Here is a 12,798-nt window from a genome sequence, read left to right as displayed (position 1 = left end):
TCTTTATTTTTTTAATGTGATTTTGAAGGAGCCTTTATTGTAATGCAGTTGTTTGTGTCTGAATAGAAAGAGCCGTGTCCAACCTACAAAGAACATATGGCACATATTTGTGCTGTGTTCAGGTGTGAAGAAAGCTTGGTAATACACTGAACCTGGTACGCCTGTGCAAAGCTGGGCTCGAGTCAGAAAGAATACCTGCCGCATGGGACTTAAGACAATGTTTGAGTTTTGCATAAACTCTGTACATTCTGGAGAAAAAGCCTGCTATATATTTAATCATTGTCAGGGCCACTGGAATTATGTGGCAGGAGAAGGTCAAACTATGCGGCAGGGTTGAGTAAATTATGCAACAAGAAATGGCAAGTTATGCAGCATAATACAGCACATTTTGTTATAGTATTAATTAATAATTTAATTATTTTAAAACTTGGTAACACTGTCTGGGCATTGGTTGCACCTCATTAGTACCAGTTTAATATCAAAATATATCAATAGGAAACAGAAAAGTGATCACTCCAGCTTCACAAAGGACCGTGCACTGTACAGCAAAATGTGTTGCTGTATTTTTAGTTGTTTTTGATCCATTTGAGCTAGAAACCATTTTTTGTAAAAATCTGTAGATTATGCGGTAGATGGTGGATTATGTGGCAAATGCGGCAAATCTATAATTGAGCAAAAATTGCTGCGGCCGTAAGCATAATTCCAGTGGCTCTGTCCATAGTGCTTGGGCATTTAAAAAAAAAGCTGTGCATAGCTCACACATAACATCTGTCGCGTATAAACCAGGGGTGCAACACAGGCCCCTGTGGTCCAGGTCCCCTTCAAACTTTCAAGGTGGCCCTATTCAGACAAAGGCCAATAAATATTTGTCACATATGGGAGACTCAAGGGGCCCCTAACCACATTATGCAGGGGAACCGCATAATTTTGTGTTACACCACCTATGTAGATGTAATCTGTGTTTGGTTTTAGGAGATGGCTAAACTGAAGGTCTGCCATAGAAGAACCTATAGGTATTGGGACTGGAGAAAGTCTAATATATCTCTTTTCGATACCCTATTCCAGAGGGACTAAGAATTTGCTTGGGTCCCTTGTACAAGAACTACAGCAGCCAATAGAATTACAACAAGCATCATAACGTATCAAAGTCGGATCTGGGAGGAGAATTAGTAAGAAAGGGATGAAGGTTTGGAGTTCAGACCAAGTGGGGCATAGTTTGGGAAATGCTGAAACTGTGGTAGACCAGATGGATTGCTGGTCCCTCCTGAATCATTGCGATCGTGTTGCCATAGCGACATGTGGTGTCTCTTGCCAAGAGAGGGGGCAGATGCTGCCACTAGTTTTATTTAAATAATTTGTCATACATATATTTCCACTGAAAGGTTGTTTGATCCTTGTCAGACTCCATTCATTAGGTCGCAGAGCAGCCAGTTGCTACTCACCCACAACAGTGGTGGCTTGCGTCATTTACCACCAGTGTCATGGGGACTTTCCTACCATGGCTCTGCAAACTGGGCCAAGTACACCCTTTCTGTACCTGTCTTTCGGGTAGTGGAGGCAAGCAGTCAAGGGCTTCTCAATGAGCTAGTGTTGGGTGCAGAGACCCAGAACCCAACAGTCAGGCACAATAAATCACTGTTCATCCCAGTGCTTGCTTTTTTAGTAAAATGAAGTACTTTAATACCACAGCAGTATGGAATACTACACAAATAGACAGGGCTCTGACTGCAAGCGTAAATAAACTCACAAGCTTTTAACAAAGCACTGATGCTCTGTGGTGCCCTACTGTCCGCTCTAAGGGGCCGCCCAATGTATGTGTGTATATTGTATTTCTATAGCGTGGTCTATGGTAACTTCCCTGCAAGTTGAGTTTAGACCAAAATAGGCACAGGTGCATGTTTCATTAAGTATTAAAGCTTATCTTTGTTGGTGTTGTAGTCTCTCCATTTCTGGAGGCTGGTCCTCATGCTACCGCTTCAATGGAGATGCGGCTTGGCAGGCCCTGGAGAGTGCACGTGTCAGCTTACCCCAGTGATATCTTTGTGGTTTTGCTCAATCATGGCAGTGGTCTTGCTTGGGTCACTAAAGATATCAATACGTTGGGCCAGATTGGCGGATGCCCATCTTCTTTGTTACTTGTATCCTGTGGGCTGTACTGGTGGGTGCTCGACTCCTTCGATAGTTGGAATCTCTGGGCCGCACAGGCGAATCCTCAAATTCTTTGGCAGTTGTGGCCTACAGGTTGGACTAGTGAGTGCTCGTCTTTTTATGACAGTTACGGCCTCCCAGGCCATGGCAAATCGCCTGCGCTGGCGGCAATGACTCCTCTGTGGTTGCTTCTCACATATGCAGCTTCCCAAGATACATATAACTCTACAATCACCCCCGGGAAGATCTATCGTCTCTGGTTGCGGGTCCATTCTTGAACTCATTTAAAAATATGTTTAATTTTTTTTTTATGCAGGACTAACAGGCACATGCATCAAGCCTGCATTTTGCGATTCCCAAATAGCGAATTTTACTGATTCGCTATCTGGGAATTACAAAATGTAAAGCATGTAGGAATCATAAAAAAATTAGCAATTCCTTAACATTACCTAATAGTGATTCGTAAATTTCGAATCGCTATTAGGTAATGTGACTCCATTTATTCTTATGGGCCTACAGGCCCATAGGAAGGAATGGTATTGCATTTGCTAATTGCGATTACCAAATTGGTAATCGCAAATAGCTAATGCAAACCCAAGGGTGCTTGTGGGCCTAAGGCCCTACACTGAAGCACCCCACAAAAAAAGGGAAGTGTGCACATGTAAATCACACATATGCCCTAAGGGCATGTGTGTTCTACATGGCACTTTGAAAAATGCATATTTGTGCATTTTTCGAAGCATGCACATTAGCATTTCCAAAATGCACAGTTCGCATTAAGGAAAGGCTACATGCATTAGCACTAGGGAATCGCAAATAATTGCGATTACCTAAATTGCGAATTGCGAATGCCAAAACCTACATGCATAGGAAAAGGCCTTTTTCCATTCACAAACAGGCCGATTCTGCAAATCGGCTCGTTTACGAACAAGAAAAGGCTTAATGCATGTGCCCCTAAGCCCATAACACCATCAGCTATGTCAGAAATAGTCTGGATTCTATCAACATGATAGAAAAACATCCCTTTAACCAAACCTGGTAATGAAAGATATTGAAACCCCCTATACAAACATCCCCCAGACTGAGGGTATTGCACTTATAAAGGAAATACTAGACGGGAGACCAAGATTTAATCGAGTCCCAACATCATTCATTTTTGAATCACTTCTGCTGATGTTAACTAGGAATTTGTTATTTTTTCAGACTGAATTTTACCAACGCACAAAGGGAACTTTGATGGGAGTGGGTTTTCACTCCCAATTTTGCAATTCTTTTCATGGACTATTTAGAATCTGAAACGATCGTTTCTCACACATTATCCCTCCCACAGTTACATATTTCTGTGGTAGTGTCTCATTGATGACATTTTTGTGGTCTCGCTAGAGCCAGCGCATGCGCTGGCCTGGCGAGACATTTAGTAGCTGGCTTTTTGAAGTGCTTCCAAAGGCTTTCTCCGGTCACCAGCGAGCAGTTACGCGCGCGGGCGCGCACTTACGAGCACAGGCGCCATCTCGCGGGCATCCTTACAGCCGCGATTACTTTCACTTTTGCGTCACCGCCATCTGCCTTTCCTCGCTCTAGAACGTCCCGCGCGGCCTGTTACTTTTATGGCCGTGCGGCCATTGCTTGTTTTGTTTTTGTAGCCTGCCAATGGCTAAATGCGGGCGCAGGTCTCACCTTTCTAACAAATAGTCACTCCCACAGCCTTTGCCTTGTGGTAGCGAGCAGGAGCGTGTGCCAGCTGCATTCCTCGTGTGTCAAGTTACACATAAGGCACAGCGCTTTTCACTTTTGCTTTTGTTTCCTGCGCGCGCACCACTCGCGACATTGGAACATTGTCCTCAGCCCCCTACTTCCCGCCAGCTTCTTTAAACCTGTGCCGTTTGCCAACTTGTTTACAAATATGGTCATTTGTGTGACAGCAGGAATGTGGTGCAGCAATCCTGGTGCCGTAAGTCATAGATGTACACGGGCGACTATCGAGGGTTGCTTATGTATCCTCATAATACATTAGATGCTCCACAGCGCCCTTGCAAGTTGGCAAACTGCATCATCTCTAATCAATCACCGGCTGTCAGCACCACAAGGACGAATCACCTGCTGCGGCACGCTTTGGCCTAGACCATAATCCGCGACTCATTACAAGGCTTGGAACAAAGTGACCTGTCTCACCGTCGAACGTCAGTGGAGCTGGTCTTCCTCTAGACTATGACCCTAGGCTGTTTACTAACCTGTAGCCATCAACTCTTTGCCAGGGTTACCCCACCACCTGAGTTATAATCATAAAAACGTTGTTTTGACTATTCATCTGCTTTTTGGTAACATGCATTTGGCCTGCCTGCGCACAAAATCCAGAATTCTGCTTACACTCACTACCTCTTTCACAATATCTGGTTAGCTTACTTTCTCGGAAACACCTTGAATTCCATTCTTCTTTGACTGTGCTGCTAAAATTCTATGCAACTGAGCTTGTTGTGAAGCGGGTCGTCAAAATGATCAGATACATGGGTGCACAGAAGTACTCAGGCAAGTGTCAGGTTAGTTCCTCAAAAAGGTAAGGCTTCAACCCGGAACGGCCTAAGGCGCCCCCACCCACTGTAACCAGGCAGGTCGCTCCCCTCACTGCCACGCAGCCCCCTGTGTGACCTGTGACTCCCTGCTGCCGGCACTCGTGATCAGCCCGCCTTGCCTGCGTCTCCGCTGGTATTGTCTTTGTCTCCTTCCTCTGTGCCCATTTGGCATTTTGCCTCTTGTACCCCCTTCCTCTGTGTTCATCTTTGCCTTGTGCATTACAACTTTCTGCTCGTTTGGCCCGTTTCCCCCTTGTGCCCCCTTCCTTCATTGTCCCCTCGCCTCTGTTTCCCGCCGCTGCGTCCCTGCGGCCCGCCCCCTCATCTCTGATTGGCTGCCCCACTCCCACCTCCCAGCTGCTCCTCCCTCCCTCTGACCCTCATATGGAGGCAGCACAGTGGCCGCGCAGCGGGCGCGCCGCAGGCGCGCCGAAGGCGTCCGCACCTGGACCACGCCCAGTGCCAGAACCCCTGTCCCCAGCCGATGTCAGGGCACCCGACTGAGATACGACACCGCCACCCTCATCGCACTCAACACCGGACGACCTGCCGCCTGCAACCGAGCCACCCCGAGGCGCACCCACGACCCTTCACCTGCAAAGCCTGCAAATTCACCTGCCTCCGAACCTGCACCCCGCCCACCGAACACAGCAACGATAACAACAGTCACCTCAAGTGCATCCTCCTCAACACCCGCTCCGTCCACAAACACGCCATCGAACTCAGGGAACTCCTTCATACAACAGCACGAGACGTCGCCTTCCTCACGGAAACCTGGATGAACGCCTCCTCGGCACCCAACATCGCCATAGCCATCCCAGGCGGCTACAAAATCACCCGAAAGGACAGCGTCAACAAAACTGGAGGAGGAATCGCCATCATCTACAGGAACACCATCAGCGTCACAACCAACGCTGAAGACACACTCACTGCCGCCGAAGACCTACACTTCCAGATCCACACTGACCCCCAGACCACCCTCAGAGGAACGCTCACCTACAGACCCCCGGGCCCACGGACACAATTCAGCGAAACCATCGCCGACTTCATCAGCCCGCACGCCCTAGCCTCACTAGAGTACATCCTCCTAGGGGACCTGAACCTCCACCTGGAGAAAAACAACGACAACAACACCAACCACACTGCTCGACAACCTCACCAACCTCGGACTCAAGCAACTGGTGGACACGCCCACCCACCTCGCTGGCCACACGCTCGACCCCATCTTCTCCGCCAGCAACCACGTCTCCTTCAGCCACTCCACCGGACTACACTGGACCGACCACAGCTGCATCCACTTCACCTTCAAGAAGACCACATCCCACCACCACATGCTACAGATACCCCGCAGATGCTGGAGCAAAGTCACCACAGACCAGCTGACCACATCGCTGAGCCAGAACCCACCTGTTGACACCCCTGGCACCAATGATGCAGCACACAATCTCGCACAGTGGATCACCAACTGCGCCGACGACCTCGCTCCACTGAAGAAACCCCCAGGCAAGACTAGCAGCAGAAAAACCTCATGGTTCACCGACGCCCTCAAAATCGCAAAGAAATCATGCCGAACCCTCGAAAAAGATTGACGCCACAAACGGACTTCAACCCTCAAGAGCGCCACCCGCGAAAACCACCAGATGATCCGCACCACCAAAAGGACATTGTTCAAAGAGCGACTGGAAGACAACACCCACAACAGCAATGAACTCTTCAGCATCGTCAAAGAGCTCTCCAACCCCAGCGCCAGCAACAACGACATCACACCGTCGCAAGACCTCTGCAACTCCCTCGCCACCTTCTTCCACCGCAAGATCACAGATATACACGACAGCTTCGTACCCCAGACTCCGCCTCCAGCCACAAAACCAACAACCCCCACCACCAGCCTCTGCGCATGGACCCCCATCAGCACTGAAGACACCACCCACGTCATGAACACCATCCACTCTGGCTCCCCCTCCGACCCATACCCTCATCATATCTTCAACAAAGCCGTCACTATCATCGCACCCCACCTCCGGAACATCATAAACAGCTCCTTCACGTCAGCCACCTTCCCTGAAAGCTGGAAACACGCAGAAATCAACGCCCTTCTGAAGAAACCATCAGTGGACCCCAAAGACCTCAAGAACTTCCGCCCCATCTCTCTTCTCCCCTTCCCGGCTAAAGTCATCGAGAAGACATCAATAAACAGCTGACTGCATTCCTCGAAGCAAACAACTCGCTCGACCCATCCCAGTCCGGATTTCGTGCCAACCACAGCACCGAGACCGCACTCATCGCAACCACTGGTGACATCAGGGCCCTGATGGCCAATGGAGAGACAGCCGCTCTTATCCTCCTGGACCTCTCTGCAGCTTTTGATACCGTCTGCCACCGCACCCTAATAACCCGCCTCTACAACACTGGGATCCAAGGAAAGGCCCTGGACTGGATCACATCGTTCCTCTCCGACAGAACCCAGAGAGTCCGCCTCCCTCCCTTCTGCTCCAAGGCCACCAAGATCATCTGCGGCGTATCCCAAGGCTCCCCACTCAGCCCAACCCTCTTCAATATCTACATGAGCCCCCTCGCCACCATCGCACGCAAACACAACATCAACATCATCTCCTACGCCGACGACACCCAACTGATACTCTGCCTCACCAAAGACCCATTCACCACCAAAACCAACTTCCAGGAGGGAATGAAAGATGCCGCAGAATGGATGAAGTACAGCCGTCTGATGCTCAATTCGGACAAGACAGAGGTCCTCATCCTCGGACAATCCCCATCCGCCTGGGACAACTCCTGGTGGCCCACGACGCTGGGCACCGCACCAACACCCACGGACCACGCACACAACCTGGGATTCATCCTGGACTCCTCCCTCACGTTGACCAAGCAAGTCAACGCAGTCTCGTCCTCATGTTTCAACACCCTGCGCATGCTCCAAAAGATCTTCTGGTGGATCTCCACCGAAACTAGAAAGACGGTCACCCAGGCCCTCGTCACCAGCCGACTGGACTACGGAAACGCCCTATACGCAGGAACCACAGCCAAACTTCAGAAACGCCTTCAGCACATACAGAACGCCTCCGCACGACTCATCCTCAACATCCCTCGCCACAGCCACATATCCTCCCACCTGAGAAACCTGCACTGGCTCCCCGTCAGTAAGAGGATCACGTTCAGGCTGCTCACCCACGCACACAAAGCGCTCCACAACATGGGCCCGAATACCTCAACAACCACCTCTCGCTTTACACCCCCACCCGCTAGCTCCGCTCCACCAGCCTCGCCCTCGCCACCGTCCCACGGATTCGCAGAACCACCACAGGAGGAAGATCGTTCTCCTACCTGGCAGCCAAGACATGGAACTCCCTCCCCGCACACCTACAACTGACCCAGGACCATCTCACCTTCAGGAAACACCTCAAGACCTGGTTATTTGAGCAAAAGGGGCACCCCCCCTCCCTTCAGCGCCTTGAGATCCTCACGGGTGAGTAGCGCGCTCTACAAATGTATTGATTGATTGATAGCACTGTTTAACCTAACGTATGCCAGCTAATGGGGTGGCAGGAAGAAAGGATTCCTGTGTGAAAAGGGAGGGTGGACGGACGGCTCTATGACTGCTTTAATGTCACATTTTTTATTATAACTTTTCAACATGCTGCACAGCATCCGCAATGCTCTACAACATACTTTAAAAACATTGGCAAAATCAGTTGCTGTAGCAAACAATTCCAAGGTCCCAAAGGTGAGACCTATTGGCTATGCCAATGCTTGTCTCATATGTCAGCGGGAGAAATTCTTATTTCTGAGTTTTCAAATGGTTAAAGACAAAATGTTAGGGAGTGAAATCGAACTAACATTGCAGAAAATCTAAAATATATCTCTTCTTGACCGCTTGATTAAAGCAGAGAATGGTGAACTATACACCACTGTGTACTGCAAGCCAACAGAGAGAGACAACCTCATAACCCACTCCAGCCTGACCCTCAAGCTCTGTGTGATTCCCTCACGTACTTTCAAATCCCCAGAATCAAGAGAAATTGAAAATATAAAAAAAGATTTCTTTAAATACTCAGAAATACAGATACACAAACTGATAGACATAGACTTCCCATAAAGTCTGATAAAAAAGACCTTTGGAAAAGGCACAATAGTATCCAAGGGAGGCTTTGCTATCTCTCAAGCAGAAAGAGAAAAATAAGAAAAAAAACAGTATGTATAACTATATTCTTTCTTGCCCATTTCAAAAAAAGTCAAGCAATGTATTTTGAAGCACTGGAATATGTTGACTGCAGGTGACCTTACATTTGGGTGGCCTATCTTTGCGCTCTGTGAAGGTAAAAACCTTAAAGATTGTCTAGTTCGGGCATCATTACCACATCCTAACCCCAAATGAACCATCAATGATCTCTGGGGACCATTAACAATTATAGGCACTACAAGTGTGGAAATGCGTAATATTTTATTTAGCATGAGCTACAGCCATTTTGGCTGTGGTGTCCATTTAGTTTCCTTCGTAATTCTCCCGTCCTCTGCTGTTCGTCTTTTTACTGTGCTTGTGTTATCTATTTTAGTTAACTTCCTGAATCAGCTAAAAGCAATGTACGTGCTGAGCGTTTTTTAGCTGGTAGTACGCCTGTTAACTGTCAATCATTTACTGCTGCCATAAGCATTTCTGCTCCCCCTCCCACTTTGCTGACTATGTAGTTATTCATCTGTCCTTGTTTGCTGATAAGTATTTCTAAAACGTGTTCTTCCTATTTCTGTTTACATGCTTATAATGCACAAAACCTGTATAAAAAAGCACTGGTTTGTGAAGCCAGTGTACTACCTCCTTGCAGCACTTGAGAGTGCTGTGTGGACGTCCTCCCACTCATGAGTGATTAATAAACTTGTTATTTATTCCAACTCCAGTGCTGATCTCTATTTTGTTGGTCTTTGAACCCGTGGACAAAAGGTTGACCCTGCACCAGTGTACCCCATAAAAGGTATATTTCCACACAAACATGGTCAATACATTGTTTGTGCATTTATTACTGGATTTTGAACATGCTAGAGTGATCTCAAAGCTGAAATAGTTTTCTAATTGCAATACAGACAACGTGATATATTGTATGACCTGCCGTAGTAATCTTGTATACATTGGATAAAGATTTGCATTCAAATTTGCCAACACAGAAAGCCGCCTCTGGTATAAGATCACAACAGCAACATTGGTGTAACATTTGATTAAAAAAAAACCACACTTTAGATGAACTCCACTGGTAAAATGTTTCTATTGTAACCCTAACCCCACCAAGCAGAAGTGGCACCACTTTGTCACTACTACCAAAATGAAGCTGAAATGGATTCTGCGAGAGGATAGCCTGAATTTGTGCCTCAACACAATGGAAAATTAACAACATTACTTCCCAAAGCTGATAGTGATAAAATGGATCTATTGAAGGCAATACAAATAGGCTGCTGGAGATTAATTTAATATATTACAGGAGATAAATACATGGTTCCTCACTCTTATTAATTTCTCTATTTTGGGTGCTTAAAAGTTGCATGTGAATGATAGCTGTTTTTCCTCTTCCTCTGCAAATTATAATCATGGTTTGGTGCCTTTCACGTCTCTGCTCAATTTCTTTCCATTTGAAAAACTCAATTTTAGGATTAGTCCAAATAACCACGGCCGCTACATTCAAGATGGTGGCTTCACCAAACTTTCTATGTCTCTTTCCTATACTTGGCAGCCTTGCACCATTTGATCATTTAGTCCAACATGGTGACGGATGAAGCAGTTCTCTTTTAATTTCGGCTCACTGCCTCCAAACATAGGGTAACCATATCTTGAGAACCAAAAACTGGGACATTTTGCAAAAATAGAAGAAGGACTACAATTTGACATCAACTGTGCTGCACAGAATGACAACTCTTATCAACATAGGAACACAGAAGACGCACTTAGAAAAAAATAATTAATTTCTAAAACCAGCATCATACCTGATAATTAAATTGCTTACTTATTACAGCTGCTAACGAACACAACTCTAGAACACGAATAAGTGCCTCTCACTAGTTTCAGTCAACCCCCTCTAAAAACTGGGACATGAGCCAAAATTACCAAAATGTGCCGGGACTGCTGGTGAAAACCCAGGACTGTCCGGGCAAATCAGGGATGCCTGGTCACCCTATCCAAACATGCTTTCAACATGACGGCTGGTGATGCCGTCCTATTTCTGTGTCTGCTCACCGAGTCCCAGAAAAACAAAGAAGATGATGGACGGAATGTTGCACAATGGGAAAACATTCACCCCAGTGACAGATCTGGGTTTAATCCATCATTATTTTGCTCACCAAGCCACCCCAGTTCAGACATGGCCATATGCAAATCAGTCTTGGCCTTGTGCCTCATGGGAACAGTCCAGCCTGAACTGCCAAGCCTCTTTGGACAAGTGGAAGCAAGCGGGTCATGCCCCCCCCCAATAAACTTTTCCAAACAGATTTCTGTCAACGGGGGCCCCCGACCCTGCAGGGCGGCCTCAGCTGACGGGGACAGAAACTCCCGGTAATAGATTCCAAACAAAAGGTGCAGAGGCCAATTCACGGAACATGAGCAGCGTTTATGTCGACAGAATCTGTTTGGAAAAGTGCAATGGGGGGGCATGACCCGCTTGCTTCCACTTGTCCAAAGAGGATTGCACCTACAAGTACGTGAAGTTCGAGGCAAGAAAGGGAGATGGGAGAGGTTTTACCTCTTCCTGGCAATTCCGGACCTTTGCACGTTTGCATGAAAATATTTGAGATGTGGCAGCTGGACTAACAAAAGAGGTCGGTGAATAGACACTGTTAAGAATGCAATTTAAAAATGCACGTGACACTTCATCTTTGCATTTTAAGCAAGAAAGTATTGAATGACTTTGTGGTTTCAAAAACGCTATTCAGCAACATCGGAAAGAAGGCCACAATACAGCAAGTTTCTCGAGACAACAGGAAGAATGCATTGTGGGACTTGCATGCACTAAGCTATGTCACGTGGGGGCATGAACATAAAAGCACCTGTACCAGGTTACCTCTTTATCTATGATTAAGGCATCCTGCCGAAACGCGTCAGAGATTCATGTTTCTGCCGCCACATTTTGCATTTAAATAAACGCTGCCCATGTTCCGTGAATTGGCCTCTGCACCTTTTGTTTGGATATATATATATATATATATTCTCCCAATCCTGGCTTAGATTTCAAGAAGAACAGGCACTGACTCCGTGGATGTAATCAAAGGTTTCTTTATTCACCAATACAAGCGATCAATATATATATATATATATATAACTTACTGGCGGTCACCAGTAGGTAGTTATAGTTAGGACCTATTTTCCATAGGAAATTCGCAACATTCTATTCCCAATAACTTTGGCGCCGATTGACGAATCTGTGTGAAATTTTCAAAAGTTATTGCCCGCTCCGGTCCGCTCCTATCCTGTAATTTTCAGGGTGATTCGGCAAGCGGGGGCCAAGAAAAAAGGGGGTCCCAAAATGGGTTTTCCCTGTACAATTTCCCATAGGAAACTTTAGACTGCTGAACGGAATTACATCAAATTTGGCAAAAAGGTAGCCCTTGGTTCAGAAAGATCCCTTTTTTTGTTAAATGGTGTAAATCCGTTCAGTAGTTGCTGAGAAAATCAAAATTAAAAATGTTGTGATATCTATGGTCGCGCAGGATCGGCGCACCCTCCCGATCACGAGCTTCATGCTAATTGGCTGTCAACAAATCAGGAAGTGTTGACAGCCACATTTTAATCGCGGGATGCGCGTAGGATCCGCGCATCCGGATGTAAAAAAAAAAAAAACAACGAAGCGCGGGCTCCCGTGCCAAGTCCCGGGGGCAATATTTTTAATGTCATTTGGTCCTGGAGGGGCCCTCCAGCCCCGGGGACCACCACCCTTGGGGCTTTTCTCAAATATGAGCTGGGGGGCTCTCAGCTCCCCCAAACACCGGGGACCGCCACCCCCCGGGGCTTAAAAAAATGGGTGGGGGGGCTCAAAGGCCTCCCCAAGCCCCAGGGACCGCCACCCCCGGGGCTTTTAAAAAATATGTG

Source organism: Lissotriton vulgaris, chromosome 5 (assembly GCF_964263255.1).
Source record: "Lissotriton vulgaris chromosome 5, aLisVul1.2, whole genome shotgun sequence".
In the NCBI taxonomy this organism is placed as follows: domain Eukaryota; kingdom Metazoa; phylum Chordata; class Amphibia; order Caudata; family Salamandridae; genus Lissotriton; species Lissotriton vulgaris.
This window is presented reverse-complemented; position numbering follows the sequence as displayed.